We start from the raw sequence: 14429 nt of genomic DNA, 5'->3' as shown, positions 1-14429 counted from the left end.
GTACAGATAATACATATATGGATAACTGCATCTGTGGAATTAAAATTTTATGGAGGTAGGAAAGCCAATAAGGAAAAAACTATTTCAAAAGACTCCTGGGAGTGGGGTAGGGGGCAATAAAGGAAAAAGATTGAGACACAGTGTCCTTATTTATTTTCACGGCTTGCTGGATCTTAGTTCCCTAACCACAGATCGAACCTGGGCCCGGGCAGTGAAAGTGGCAGGTTCTAACCACTGGACAGCCAGGGAATTCCCAAGAAACACTGTTCTAAATCACCAACTATTCTATACTGCATATTAATGACATTAAAATTATATAAGAATTAAAAACTTTCCCTACCAGTACTGACAAATTTTTCAGTATATGCTGGCAATTACAAGCATCCAGAAAAGAGAACTATCTTATTTCTATAAAAACTCAAGCAGAGAGTCACAGGTAAGAAGCACAACATGACCACAAAGCTTTTTGTATCACAACCTCTGCTTTTGAACAGTAAGACTAAAATTCAAAACGTTAACAATTTCCCCAAGCCAAAATACCCTGCACAGTAGCAAATTAGCAGTAATTTTGTAAGTCAAAAGCTTTCAAAAACAACTATTATCATGGCAGATAAAAAGCACAAAGGATTTCACAGGAAAAGAAGAGAGAAATAAAAGGAAAAAAATCAGTTTTATTTATTCATGGTTAGGTCACAAAATGTAACTTTCCATGAAGATTTAAAAAAGAGACCAAGAGCCATAAAAGGGTGTCCTAGTTTATCTTTATGTGTAGTGGCAAAGATGAGGTGGCTCTGGAGAAACTGAAAGTCTGGTGTCCCCATGCTCCGATACCTTTTTGGTAGGTAACTATGAAGGGCCCATGAACCTGGCATTCAGGAAGGAAAAGAGGAAAGAAAAGGAGAAAGCAGAACAATTCTTTGATTGCTCTAGGTATTGTGGGATTATAGAACCACAAATCCAAGGAGGTAAAGACTGAGATTGCCAGAGAAACGGAGGAATTGAAAAAAAAAAGTACGAATTAAAAGAGAATTCAGAAAATGTGATTTGACTCTTAATAACATTCATAATCAAACCCACATCTGACTGTCCTCTCTACCTTCCTCGGATACTTAGTTACTCAGAGCTTACTATGGACCACAAACCACTTTTATTGTTTTATTTATATTAACTCACTTAATTCTCTCCACAACCCTAGGATGTCAGTATTAGTGATATCCCCATTTTAAATGAGAAAATTGATATTCAAAGAAAGTTAGTAACTTGCCCAAGGCCACATATCTGTAAGCTTTGAGGTCAATGTCCTTTTTTTAAAAAATCAAAAACAAAATTAAAAGAGAATGACTTTCAAAGTCCATCCTGTCCTGCCAAACCTACAAATTTGTGAACATTCATGAATTCTTATTCTTTTCATTTAAAGGTAATTTAAAATTTCATTCATTTACTCAACTTTAAGGTTGAATATGCAGCTTTTAAAATTTTTTCATTATGCAGCTTTAATTAGCTTAACTAAGTTCTTAAGAAGTTTTCCTTTATGTCTTTTAACCTAAGAAATTTTCATTAGCATACAAAATTCAAGATCAAATACTTTTAAGACTACAAAGAAAGTTCATTACTAATTATTAAAATTCTGACAAAAGAACAGCAATGAATGAATGCAACACAGACTCAATTATAACTGCAAATACACGGCAAACCTATTTCACTCTGCTTCATTCCCTAGAGTTCAGTCACCAAGTTCCAATAATTTTCATTTGGAAATATCTCATGCTCTTTTCTTTTGCATCCCAATTCTGATTCTCATCATTTCATATCTGGGTTATTTTAATAGTATTTTTCCTTCTGTTTTACTACCTCTCCTCAAAATCCACTTACTTAAATTCTCCTGGAACACCAAGTTCTCATCATATTTCTTCCAGTTTAGTTACTCTATATTTGCCCCAGGAAGGAGTACTAGACCTATAACTTACCGTAGCCAGTCCAATTTCCCTGCAAAGTAAATGCTGAGTGCAAAGTGAATAGGCTTGGGGTCAGAGCTCAGCTTTGCCGTTTTTATTGCCTATAAGAGCTTGAACATGTTACTAGACTTCCCTAGGTTTCAACTTCTTAAAAGGGTGTTCATATTTATATAACTAGATTAAGTAATACAATGTATACAGAAGGCATCCATAGAGTGCCTGGCACACAGTAGAAACTCAGTAACTGCTCTATCTCTGCTTTGCCTAAAAGTAGAGGGTCCTTTGCTCCCATCTGTTTGAAACAAATCATGCTCATGGCTGGAAACAACCTAACTCATACTGCTCCTTCCTTCGTAAATGCTGTCTGCTTCACTTTGCCTTCATCAGCTTAAATTCTACCTCTTCTGGTTTCGTTTCTGTCCACCTTGATCCTCCTGTTTTGAATTCCAACAGATACACTCTGTATCACCTTTTGGGGGCACTTAAGCTCACCTGTTACTCAAATGCTTTACAGGTATACAAGTCATTTCCCAGGTAAATGGTTTCTTTTTCAAATTCCTTTTTTGCCTAATATGAATACTACAAAGTATTTTGTTGAATACACACATTTCATTTTTGTTGGACTATTCACATCAGGCCCCCCAAAAGGGTTATTTTCCACTAAAAGGGGGAGAAAACAGACCGATGAAAAATGTTTCAACCACAGCACCCATGCCATTCATATATCGAAACAGTCACTCAGCAAGAATGATTGGTAATCCAAACCAGTCATAAAAGGCACATATAATTTTTCATTTCATTGTTCTCCCTCCTTCTGAAATAAATAGGGAGGATATATGGTTTACAATGACGAGTTAAATACAGAAGTTGTGAACTGGCAAACAAGTGAAATCTGACCCACAGGCATGTTTGGTTAGCCAGCACATATTAATTTTTTTAAATTAGTTGTTAACTTTCAAAAGTTGGGGAAATGTCAAACAAAAAATCCCAGATTTTCAGCTCCTCTTGAAAATAGCAAAATCTGACAACAGTAGACTGATGTTCCCAAAATTAAACCTATCAGGTGGGATCCTTCTCAGAGAGAGCCTATACTCTCCAACTCAAGGCTATCTTAACTTTCAGTTACCTGGCTCATAAGCATCAGAGTTTTAATTCTTAGGTTAACACCTACAACCTTTTCAACTTGGAATCATTACTATTTATTTCAGGAGAAGAAAGAAATACACGTGCTGAGTTACATAAGAATGCCTACTAAACTTCGAACTAATACTGCAGGCCACTCAAAACTGGCTAATCCTCTGCAATCAAAACTGGCTAATCCTCTGCAATTTTACCAAATGGAGATCTCAGAAAAGAGCAAAGTAGAACATTCTTCTATAATTTGTTTTATTAATAATAATTGATCAAAAGAATACCCATTCTGTCACAGGTGTTTGAGATTAATGTCTCCTGGTAGCATATAGTAATTTCCCAGAGTTCTCAGCATTTGGCTCCATCAGCTATCATGTAGGCAAGAGACATATGTTCTGGGGGTCAAGAACCTCTGCAAAGGTTATAGAAAACCTAGGGACATTCATAAAGTGAACAGATGAAAGAGTAGAAGATGTGGTGATGATGCTGTTCACTCTGACAGTCTAGAGTTACCCTGTTCACTCTGAGTTAGGGTTCCTACTGTACTGAGGGTGCCCTGCAGCTCTCTCTCTGTACAGGAGTTCCTAGGTCCCTATGTTAGCTTGTCTTTCCTGCCACTGTGTGGGCTGAAGGACAAAATGGCTTGAGTCCAGCTAACAAGAGGATGACATCTTGGGGGATACCAGATATTCCTTCCCGGCAAATTAATTAATCCATCAGTTTCAACATACTAAGTTATACAAGGATAAGACACCCCTGAGCCAATTCTAGTATACTCAAACCTCACTTCCCTGGTTATTGACATAAAGTTTTCACTGACCAGCACAACAGGTCTCACAAATTGAGGCCACTATGGTTCTTCCAGGTTAAGAAGACAGGCTTCAGGAAAATTGATTGGCATTCCCACCTTAGATGACTCTACTCTGCTGCACCCAAAAATGGGTAAATTAGGGGCCAGCAAGCTTTCTGTAAATGAACAAATAGTAAATATTTTAGATTTCAAGGCCATGCAACCTGTTACAATTATTCAATTCACTACTGTCACATCAAAGCAGCCACCGACAATGTTCCAATAGACTGTAGTTAATGGCCACCAAAATTTGAATTTCCTAGAATTTTCACATTATAAAATGTTCCTCTTGATTTTTACCTTCACCACTTAAATATACAAAAGCCAATCTTGGGTCATGTGCTGAACAAAAATAGGTGACGAACGAAAAGTGCCAACTCCTGGATGGTGTTGGCAAATGGTGTTAATGTAATCATCACCGGAGAGAATGTGGGGAGTCTAGGTGGGCCTGGGACTCCCAGGGGCAGAGGTCCTACTAACTGTGGGACTCTCTCTAATCCAGACAATGTAAATTTAAAGTATTATTTGCTCCCTAAGCTTCATCTCTTAACTAAGTATATGTTCATCACCCAATAAGGGGAAAAAACTATGAAAGACAGTATTTCACACAAATCTTTAACAGCAGGTATAGTTTACACAGAGAGTTGTAGCTATGATGGGAAAAATGACAGCAATGCTCTTGGTACAAACTGTCCTCTATTTAGCACACTGCTTTCTATTCACCAAGGCTATAAATAACATCCATGGTGTCTTAATAATTATAAAAGCATTCAATAGCTGGACATGAAGATATCATATTCCTGAACTGACAGTTTCTGTCTGCCTGGTACATCTTCCTCCTTACCCTTTCAGATAGCAGAACCTCTCTCTCTCACTTGCTGAGATAGGTCTAACCCTGCCTCCTCAGAGCCGGACCTGTCTCAAGGGGGGCATGTGATCCGAGTCTGGCCTATGACTCAGTCACTCCTCCCTGGATCTCACTGGTACTGCTGGGAGAGAGGCAGGCTTTGCTCTGTGATGACACTGAGACAATACCATGTAAACCGGGCACCAGCCTCCAAGGAGACCCCCAGAGAGCCCCAGGATTCCTGGCATTCAGGCCCTTGGTAGTCCCCAACCACATTGTCTGGGTGTTGGTCTGGATAACAACAGAATGATGTGCACGTGATGGTCTGTATCTGAGTCTAGTCAAGACAGACGCTGCAAGCTGTGGCTGCTGCCCTGCTCTCTCTCGTGGATTGCTTGCTCTCGGGAAAGCCCTATGATGCTGTAGGGAGGGCCCCACCTGCTCAGTCACTGAGGCCTCAGGCCACGAGGCATCTGGAGTGAATCTGGAAGCAGACCCTTCAGTCCTGGTGAAGTCTTCAGATGACTGCAACCTCTGCTGACATCTGAGCTGCAACCTCATGAGAGACCCTGAGTCAAAATTACACAGCTAAGCAGCTTCTCTGTTCTTCACAGAAACCATGCGAGACAATAAACGTTTGTTGTTTTAAGCCATTAAGTTTTGGGGTAATGTGCTATATGGCTATTGATAACCAATACAGTTATTGATACATCTGTCTCCCCTGCTTCTCTTACTACCTTCCTATGGTGTATTTTCAACACAGCAGCCAGTGATCATGTTAAATCTAAAACAAAGCACACTGCATGCTTGCTCAAAATCCTCCAGCTGACCAAGTAAAAGCCAAACTCCCTACCGACATAAAGGCACTTTATCATCTGTTCCCCCATTACCTGACCTCCCCTCCCACTCCTCCAGATCACATAACACTGCCAGGTATGCTCCAGTCTTAAGGCCTTTGTAACTGCTACAACTTCTACCCTCCAGAAGTCACTAGGAGGACAGGAGTTCCTCATCTACTTCACGTCTTTGCTCACCTGTCATCTTCTGAAGGAGGGTTTCCCTCATCCTCCTATTTGAAATAACCACCAGCATCCTTATTACCCTATCCAGTTTTATTTTTCTTCAGTACCCTTATCTAAATCTTTACTATTAAATTACACTTATTTCATCTATCTTCCCTCTACTAAAATGTTACCTCTGTAACAGCAGCAATTCTGTCCATTTTGTCCACTGATAACTTACAAAAATGCTTGGCACATGGTAGATACTCATTATTTGCTGAATGTGTGAATGAAACTGTGTTGCAAAGTAGCAGCCTTGTACTACAACCTGCAATAACCAAGCATTTACACCAAAGCAAATAGGCTGCAATAGGCTCCTTCTAAAGAAACTGAATTTGCTATTCAAGACAGGATCTAGGTTTGCCAGCAAGGACCACTACATGTTATACAGTTTGTGCCCTGAATAAAGATGCTTAGCCTCATGCTCTTGAGCTTCAGGATATTTTTTTTCTAATTCAGTTCACTCAGAGAGGGCTTCATTTAGCAATGTGCTTAAGCTGGCACACCATGTTGTTATTTTATAATGAAAGTTGTAGTCAATTTTATATTCTCAATTTTATGCAGGTTCCATATTGCATATCTTAAAGAATTTGACATAGTCATTATCTGCACAAAACAATTCAATATCCTTTTTTTTTTTTGGGCAAAATAGGGAACCCACTCAAATTTTCCCATTGGTTCCCATATTTATGTGTTTTCATTTACTTTTCTTCTCCAAACAACTAATTAAATGGGCATAACTGTGTTCCAATAAAACTTTCATTAACAAAAAGAGGTGGTAATGGGCTTCAGTTTGCCAATTTCTGTTCCAGAGCAATGGCAGGTACACAAGAGGCACTCAAATATAAGACAGATTAAAAAAACGCCTTCAAAACTATGCAATTTAGAGTGTGATCAGAAAAGATACAGCAAAATTAAATGGCTATAGGTAGATTTTTCTTTCTTTTATCCCAGTTCTTCATTTAAGGTGCCTTGCTTATACACCTGTGCTGCCTGCTGCTCTCCGAGGTACCATAAAAGATGAAAGTTATGAAAGTTATGACAGACGGCTCTGCTTGTAAGGATCAGTGCAAGTGTTAGGACAGGAATACGGATGTGTGACTTTCATGTATATACACAGATGTCACTTTTAATTTCAAAAATCCCTATGAGCCACAAAACTATAAAATGCACCCAAAACACTCTACTTTCATAGAGTTTCTCCCTTCTTTTTAATCAGTTAAAGAAACTGAAGTTAGGCATGCCAATTGACTCCTTCAATTCTCTTTTAATACAATATGTACAACCTACAGGTCTTAACTCTAATTGCCCCACTGGTACCATAGCATATTTCCAGAAAAGTTAAGTAGAGAGGGGTGAAAACCTGACCCAATGACCCAATCTGAAAAGGTGGTGGTGAAGAGGAAGAACACCTAACACAGAAAAAGGTACCAAAGCTGTAAACCTCTTGCCAATTCCTTAGATTTTTCACATCTCTTTTAAAATAATCTTCCCATTTCCCTTTTTCAGTTAGAATAGGTATCTGTTCCAATGTGTTCTGACCCCCGATTAGATTCCAGAAAACAGCAAGATCTTACAGAACATAAACCCACGTTTCTACTTCTTGCTATTAGAAGAAGCAGAAACACACACACACACACCACATTTCTACACACACAGTGAGTGACGACCAGTGCTGACTCCAGATTACTTTAAGGTTTAGCAGGACCATCTCCAACAGAGGAAGATTCTCTTATAATAAAACACTGGTACTGAGTCCTTCCTGAAAGACGTAAGTTTGCCATCCATTACACTGCCAAGCTTTCAAAGGTGCTTCTAGATTAGAAAGCACTCTTCCAGCATTAAATGTAAAAAGTAGCTCACTTTAATCCAAGAAGCAATCTCTACTGACAGAACTCAAGACCTTCAGCACTGCTTAGTTCATCCATCCATGCCTGTATTTTAAAAAATCATTATAATGACTCTAGTCAAAGCTATGATTTTTCCAGTAGTCATGTATGGATGTGACAGCTGGACCATAAAGAAAGCTGAGTGCCAAAGAATTGATGCTTCTGAACTGTGGTGTTGGAGAAGACTCTTGAGAGCCCCTTGGACTGCAAGGAGATCCAACCAGTCCATCCGAAAGGAAATCAGTCCTGAATATTCATTGGAAGCACTGATGCTGAAGTTCCAGTACTCTGGCCACCTGATGCCAAAAACCGATTTACTGGAAAAGACTCTGATACTGGGAAAGACTGAAGGCAGGAAGGGAAAGGGATAACAGAGGATGAGATGGTTGGATGGTATCACTGACTCGATGGACATGAGTTTGCGCAAGCTCCAGGAGCTGATTATGGACAGGGAAGCCTGGTGTGCTGCAGTCCATGGGTCGCAGAGTCAGACACGACTGAGTGACTGAACTGATACTGACTTTGCTGATGTGCCTAAAAATCACTTGACCTAAAACTCAGAGAAAATATCCCTAACTTTAACCAATATTCTTCAGTAAGTATTTTTCCTTCCTTTCTTCCTCTTGTGTGGAGTTACATCTAAAGCCAAGACCAATCTTTCATGTTCTAGACAAATACAGCTGCGCGTCATCAAGACATGCCATGTTTAAAGTAAATATATTACAGATTCAAATCCAACCATCTAGAAGAGCGCTCACTGTCCAATACACTTAGCCACATATGTCTACTGAAAACTGAAACCTGGCTAGCTAATACAGCAGAATGAGAACAGAAGGCAAGAGAGTAAGGTTCTCTATGCTACTGGTCAAGAGAGATCTTCCATGATACCCAACTGAAAATACCCTCCTTTTTGAGTTTCCAATTCTAGATCCTAAAGCCTTACAATTGATTACTTTAAGGACTTGGAATAGGCCATTTACTATAGTCTTCTCAAAGAAGAAACAAAAGATTAATAATAAAATCAATGACTCACTTAAACCTCACAATACCCCATATCAGGTAACAAATTATTGCTGTATCTATTTTACAGATTAGAAAAGTGAGTCACAGAAAGGGTAAAGTCATTTGTTCACTATCACGTTAGGATCTGAATCAGGCAGCCAGACTGTACACCCTGGGCCCTTAACCATGCACGTTACATGGCTTTCAGCGTAACTCAGGAACTCCATGCTACTGAATATTGCAAGACACAACAACATAAGAAGTTAAAATGTGCATATGATCTAGGCAAAACTCTGTCACAGACGTGAGTGCAAGATCAACACGAAGCCTATGTCATATGCTAAGGGTGCGGCAGGCCAGGGACAGAGCAAAAGCAGAGTTTACGAACGGTGCTCACTCTCTCCTGCAAACACTTCCTAGCCCAGGAAACTTAATTAGCTTCTCAGCACTCTGCTCTACCTGCTCAGCAGAATAACACAGACACAAAGAATCATCTCAGAGCGACAGAAGGAGAAATGGAAACAGGACCAATCTACTGGCATAGTTTCCCCCAAACCCTCCACAGTTATATACAAGCTTCTCATTTCCTACTGCACGTCCTTTCTGCCTAATTTCATCTTTAAAAATCAAACTTTTGCCTATGGCTGATTCATGTTGAAGTCTGACAGAAAACAACAAAATTCTGTAAAGCAATTATCCTTCAATAAAAAAATATGTACTAAAGGCTTCCTTCACCTACATTTTCTTTATTCAACAATAAAGAAACACTAATTAAAGAGAAGGGCATAGAGTGCTAGAGTACTGCACAAAATAGTACCAAATTAAACTCATCCTTTACGGGGGAAATACCAAATGACTGTAAACTGGAATTAAACATCATATTATAGACCTTAAAACCTCACTAAAGTGAGACTTGTCATCATTAAACATGACTTCTTTAGAGCTACTGAACAATTAGTACTAAGGTAACCCCCGGGGATTCATACAGTACTGTCCATTTACTGACCAGCCCAGAAAAGAAAAAAAATCAACCAGACTGAAACTTGAAGTTTTTTAACTGCTTTTGAATGTACCCATATTCCTCTCATTTCTGGCATGCACTCTTTGACTACTTTCATAAGAATATCCATATTCACTACATGTTCCTCATTATGCTTTCTAAGAGCCTCCTCACTCACTGATTCTAAAATCAGTCAATTTTTATTTTCCTTCAGTCAACACATTCTGATGTGAAAGAGAAAGTAAGCTCATCTTACTGCAAACAGCATTTCTTTTATTTCATACTTCCGTAAATAGTTAATAAGATTTGATAAATCTTAACCTACACGTTCATCACACTGCTCATGGTAATGTCTTTCATTTTAATTATCTTTTCTATAAAACCATGCATTTCTCTACTGCGGGAAACATTCAATTAAGAGTCTTACTCCTAAATCCATGGAGGAGGAGGAAAAAACCCAAAACAAAAACAAAGAAGAAAGTAGAAAAAAAATCAGACCCCTCTATCCCAAAATATTTCTTAAGGTGATAGCTTTTAGTAAGAGAAAAAGGAGAATCTTCTTTCCACAGGTATTTATATTAAGGCACTTTTAAAAACAAAGTTGGCAAGTGTAAAAGACTTCTAACTGCATTCACTAAACTACAGTTCCTTTATTTTGAAGTACATACTCTCTCTGATTAAACACAGCTATTATAAAAATTATTAATTATAATTTAATAAGTTATTAAATTATTTCCAAGAGCTATTTTTTATATTAATATCTAACATACTTTCAAACTACATTTTATGATTGATTAAAATATTAATTTTTAAAAGACGAAATCAACTATAAAATAGAGCGATCTACAGAATTTTCTTCTTTTGCTTCACAACAATAGAATAATGAAAAAAGATGCATGGTCACTAATGATACTTGGTTGTTAAGTTTTATCCTCAGAAACACTTTATAAATAAAAACCTATAACCCACTCCACCCTCAACATTCTACCCATCAGAAAAAAACAGACCCTAAAAAATACCTCATCATGCTGACTTAAGTGTATCTTTAAGTACTTTAGATTTAAAAACTGTAAGTTATTATTATGCCTAAGTACACAGTGTTACAGGCTTAAGTCTACTCACACAGTTGAGGTTGATGAGCAAACAGCTGTCCTGTATCTTGAGACAGACATTAGCTTCCTCCCTTCCCTATCCTCATAAGCAGCTACTTAAAGTTTGAGTTTTATGCAAGAAAACATTTTAAAGCCTTCAGTGTTTTATTGCAGCAGACTTCAGATTCATTCCTGTAACACATTTAACATGAAAGAGAGTTGAGACAGTTCAAATTAACTATGCACACTTTAATTGTCTAAAAGTTTAAGAGGTGCTTTCACTCTTACGGCTACATAAAAAGGGTTGCAACGTAAAATTAAGAATAACATCTCACTTGGTATCTGACACCAATGTATGTAACAGAACAATATGTAACTGTAACATATAGATTTTTCTACCTTTTTATAATCATTTATACCCAAAGTAAGCAAAACTAGGTCTTTCTTTTTTTCCTAAAGTTTACCTTATTTCTTTAGCTTAAATAACCACCAATGAAAGAACTTTTTTTTATAAAGAGACAGTCAATGGGGTGCCCTGAGTGTACCAAGAATATCCCTGGGGACCCTCTGACTAAGGAGAATAAGATTCTTGGTTCTGTTGTGACAGAAAGAGGAGCTATACTTCTAACATTACAATGAAAGGTTACAGCACATTTCCCCACAGACTCAAATTCCTATAGTATCATTATTGAAACAGGTTCTCCAAGTGTTCTAGACAGCTTATCTGGAAAATAAAATTGCGTTCAATCAATATGTCCTAAAATACCTGGATAACTATGTTCCCCCAATATGTGTGTATTAATAAACTCAGTTTCCATAGTAAATTTTAAGAAAAGTTTTAGGATTTCACAAAGTAAATTTACTATTTATATTAACAACATGGTTTTAAAATGCCGTAAGAAACAGCATACGAACACTCAAAATTCACTGGCTAATTTTTAAAATATTATTTAATGCTGAAAAACTGTGTATTTGCTATGCACGAAAAGGCTAAAGGTTTTAGGATTCAGTCAAAGTAACTCAAATGTTTGTTTCTTTATAATCTACTTATAATGGACATATAAATAATTTAAGAAAAGACTCTAAACTTTATCAAAGTTGTCACTGATAGAATAATATTCACATAAGTTAAAATATTTATTCAAGAGTCTAACTGTGCTTCAGTAGCACTTATTAAAACTTTCTCATTTTCACCACAGATTTAAATGAGCCTACAATAAAAAAACAACAGCTAAAAATAAATTGCACCAATCTTGGGTGTAAAAATAAAAGCATCCTTTCTATATAATAACAATAAACATTTGATGAGTGATTACAGTGCAACAGACACCATTCTCATAATTTTACATGCACACTTAATCCTCATTCCCCCCTAAAAGGTAGGTGCAATTATTACCAACTCTTTTCAGATTATGGAACTGAAGTTCAGAGACATTATGAACTTGCTGAAGAGGACAGAGCTATTAAGTTGCAGAGATAGGACTTGAATCCAGATTTATCTGACTCCAAAGCCTCGTGCTCAAGCTAGAGTATAAGCAACAGCAATTTACTGTATTGAATAAACCGTATCTGGAAGTGATATAAACCATATCTGGAACTGATATAAACCGTATCTGGAACTGGTACCTGGATTTGGTGCTAGATCTATGAATGTTAGCAGGAAACCAAGAGTCCGGTTATAAATTCAGGAAAGCTCTCTCTCACAAGAAACAACTGTTAGAAATGGGAGTAGTAACTGAGAGAAAAGACAAAAGTGGAATGCATTCTGAGCGGATGTTACAAAGAAGAAAACAGAGGGCTTATCTCACAAGTGGCATAAAAGTACAAAACTTGAAACAATGTGTCAAAATCTCAGAAGAGAAAATCCAGTTCAACACAAAATACTTTATAAAGCCAAGGAACCCAACAGCTGGAACAGACTCCCTCCTATACTACTGGGTTTGTGCAATCAAAGATTTGAACTTCAACTACCATACTAACGATAGATTCTGGCAAAACTGCCAAAGAATGTTAAAATTTTTGAGGATGAAAGTTTGATGATGAAGAGCATATATTAAATCTCAAAGTATCTCCCCAGAAATTGCTTACTGGAGAAAGGAAAACAGTAACTTTCCCACACTAATGGGAAGATCAAAGCTGGTATCACTACAAAGTGTACAAGGGAACATACTCCTGATGAGAGGCCCTGAGAATCACACGCAGTAACGCAGGATTCCTGCTCACCTCCTACATTCAATCACAAGGACATATCAGACAGACCCCAATCGAGGAAGATTCTGTAAATAAACGGTCTGTCACTCTTCAGAAGTGTCAGTGTCACAAAAGACAAAGAAAGGCTAAGGATAGGGTTCTGATTAAAGGAAACTAGAGACATGACAAGTCAATAAATGATTGAAGATTGGATCCTAGACTGGAAAAAAATTATTAAAGAACGTTACTGAGGAAACTAGAGAAATCTGAATGTGGGCTGTGTGTTAGAGAAGAGTACCCTATCAATTTCCTTGATAACTGGAATGTCCTTGAAACTATAAGAATGCTGTTCTTAGATAATTTACGTCTTTCAGTACTACATGGTAAAGGGACAGGATGCATGCAACTTCTCAAAAAGTTCAGAAAAAAATAAAATGATAGCCCAAATGTAGCAAAATGTTAACAATGAGTGAATCTTGCCAGGGGATAGATGGGAACTATTTGTATTATTACTGCAATTTTCTACAATTTCAAAATTAAACCTGAGAAAAATAAAGATTTGGACTTGATGTTCTCAAGTTCAACCAGATACCGAACAACAAGAGAAGCATCATTTCCTATAGCCATCTCTGCACACTCAAATCCAACCCAACAGCAGTCTAAGCTGATTTGTGACTATCCATTTTAATCAATTATAAGCAGTGCTCTCATTTAAAATATCGATGTGAGAGCTGAAGATTAAGTGAATGTCTGCCTCTTCTCAACCCTGTTACTCTATGCAGTTAAAGAGACAAACTTCTCCAAGAAAGCACAGCTATTCTTCAGTTGGATATGCAGTAGTGGGTGTGTCCTTGCTAAAAACTCCAAATTAAGTTAATTTCTGGGTATGCCAAGTAGCAAAGCAATACCAAAGCCAAGAGATAATCAGTGACCAGTAACCTACACGGGAAATACCGTTAATAAAACAAACGTCCCACCCAAGCAAATCCTGCACTGCGCACAATAAGCAGACAACGCCACAGTGACTACAGAGCACCTGGAAAAGACAAGAGAATGTTAATCACTGAGGCCAAGGTGTAAATGGATAATATACAACATTTCAGTGGTCTAAATCCACAAAATAAGAGAGGGAGGAAAAAAGGAAAGGGGGAGGAAAAAAAATAGAGAAAATAAAGGGACATAGGCAAGAAAGAAGAAAATCCTGACAGCAACACACCACTTCACTGATTTCATGTTCTCGCTCCTCTCCGATGGTGTAACACACTCTCCCTCACTTTAACTCGTCTTCAGTTGTCTTTTACTAAGAGTCAGTCTCTGTAAGACGGCAAGAGCTATGAAGAGCACAGCTTTGACTATACAATCATTATTTGCATCCTACCCCCATACTCCATTTTTGTTTTACTTGTCAGGAGG

General features: G+C 37.7%; 1 protein-coding gene across 13 annotated transcripts in view; it reads right to left on the bottom strand.

Moving 5' to 3' along the window:
- ZFAND6 (zinc finger AN1-type containing 6) overlaps positions 1-14429 on the bottom strand; it is a 55830-nt gene that overhangs the window by 12355 nt on the left and 29046 nt on the right. For 5 of the 13 annotated variants that reach the window (XM_069558983.1, XM_069558987.1, XM_069558985.1 and 2 more), the window contains one exon: positions 10858-11018. The exons of 6 other annotated variants lie outside the window; for them this stretch is intronic. The gene's annotated coding sequence lies outside the window, so the exon portion shown is untranslated. Of the gene's footprint in view, positions 1-3906; positions 4053-10857; positions 11019-14429 lie in introns of all 13 variants that reach the window. 2 more of the 13 variants (XM_069558991.1, XM_069558992.1) reach the window with 1 other exon arrangement.

The sequence above is a fragment of the Ovis canadensis genome, chromosome 18 (genome assembly GCF_042477335.2).
Source record: "Ovis canadensis isolate MfBH-ARS-UI-01 breed Bighorn chromosome 18, ARS-UI_OviCan_v2, whole genome shotgun sequence".
Taxonomy (NCBI): domain Eukaryota; kingdom Metazoa; phylum Chordata; class Mammalia; order Artiodactyla; family Bovidae; genus Ovis; species Ovis canadensis.
This window is presented reverse-complemented; position numbering and strand designations above follow the sequence as displayed.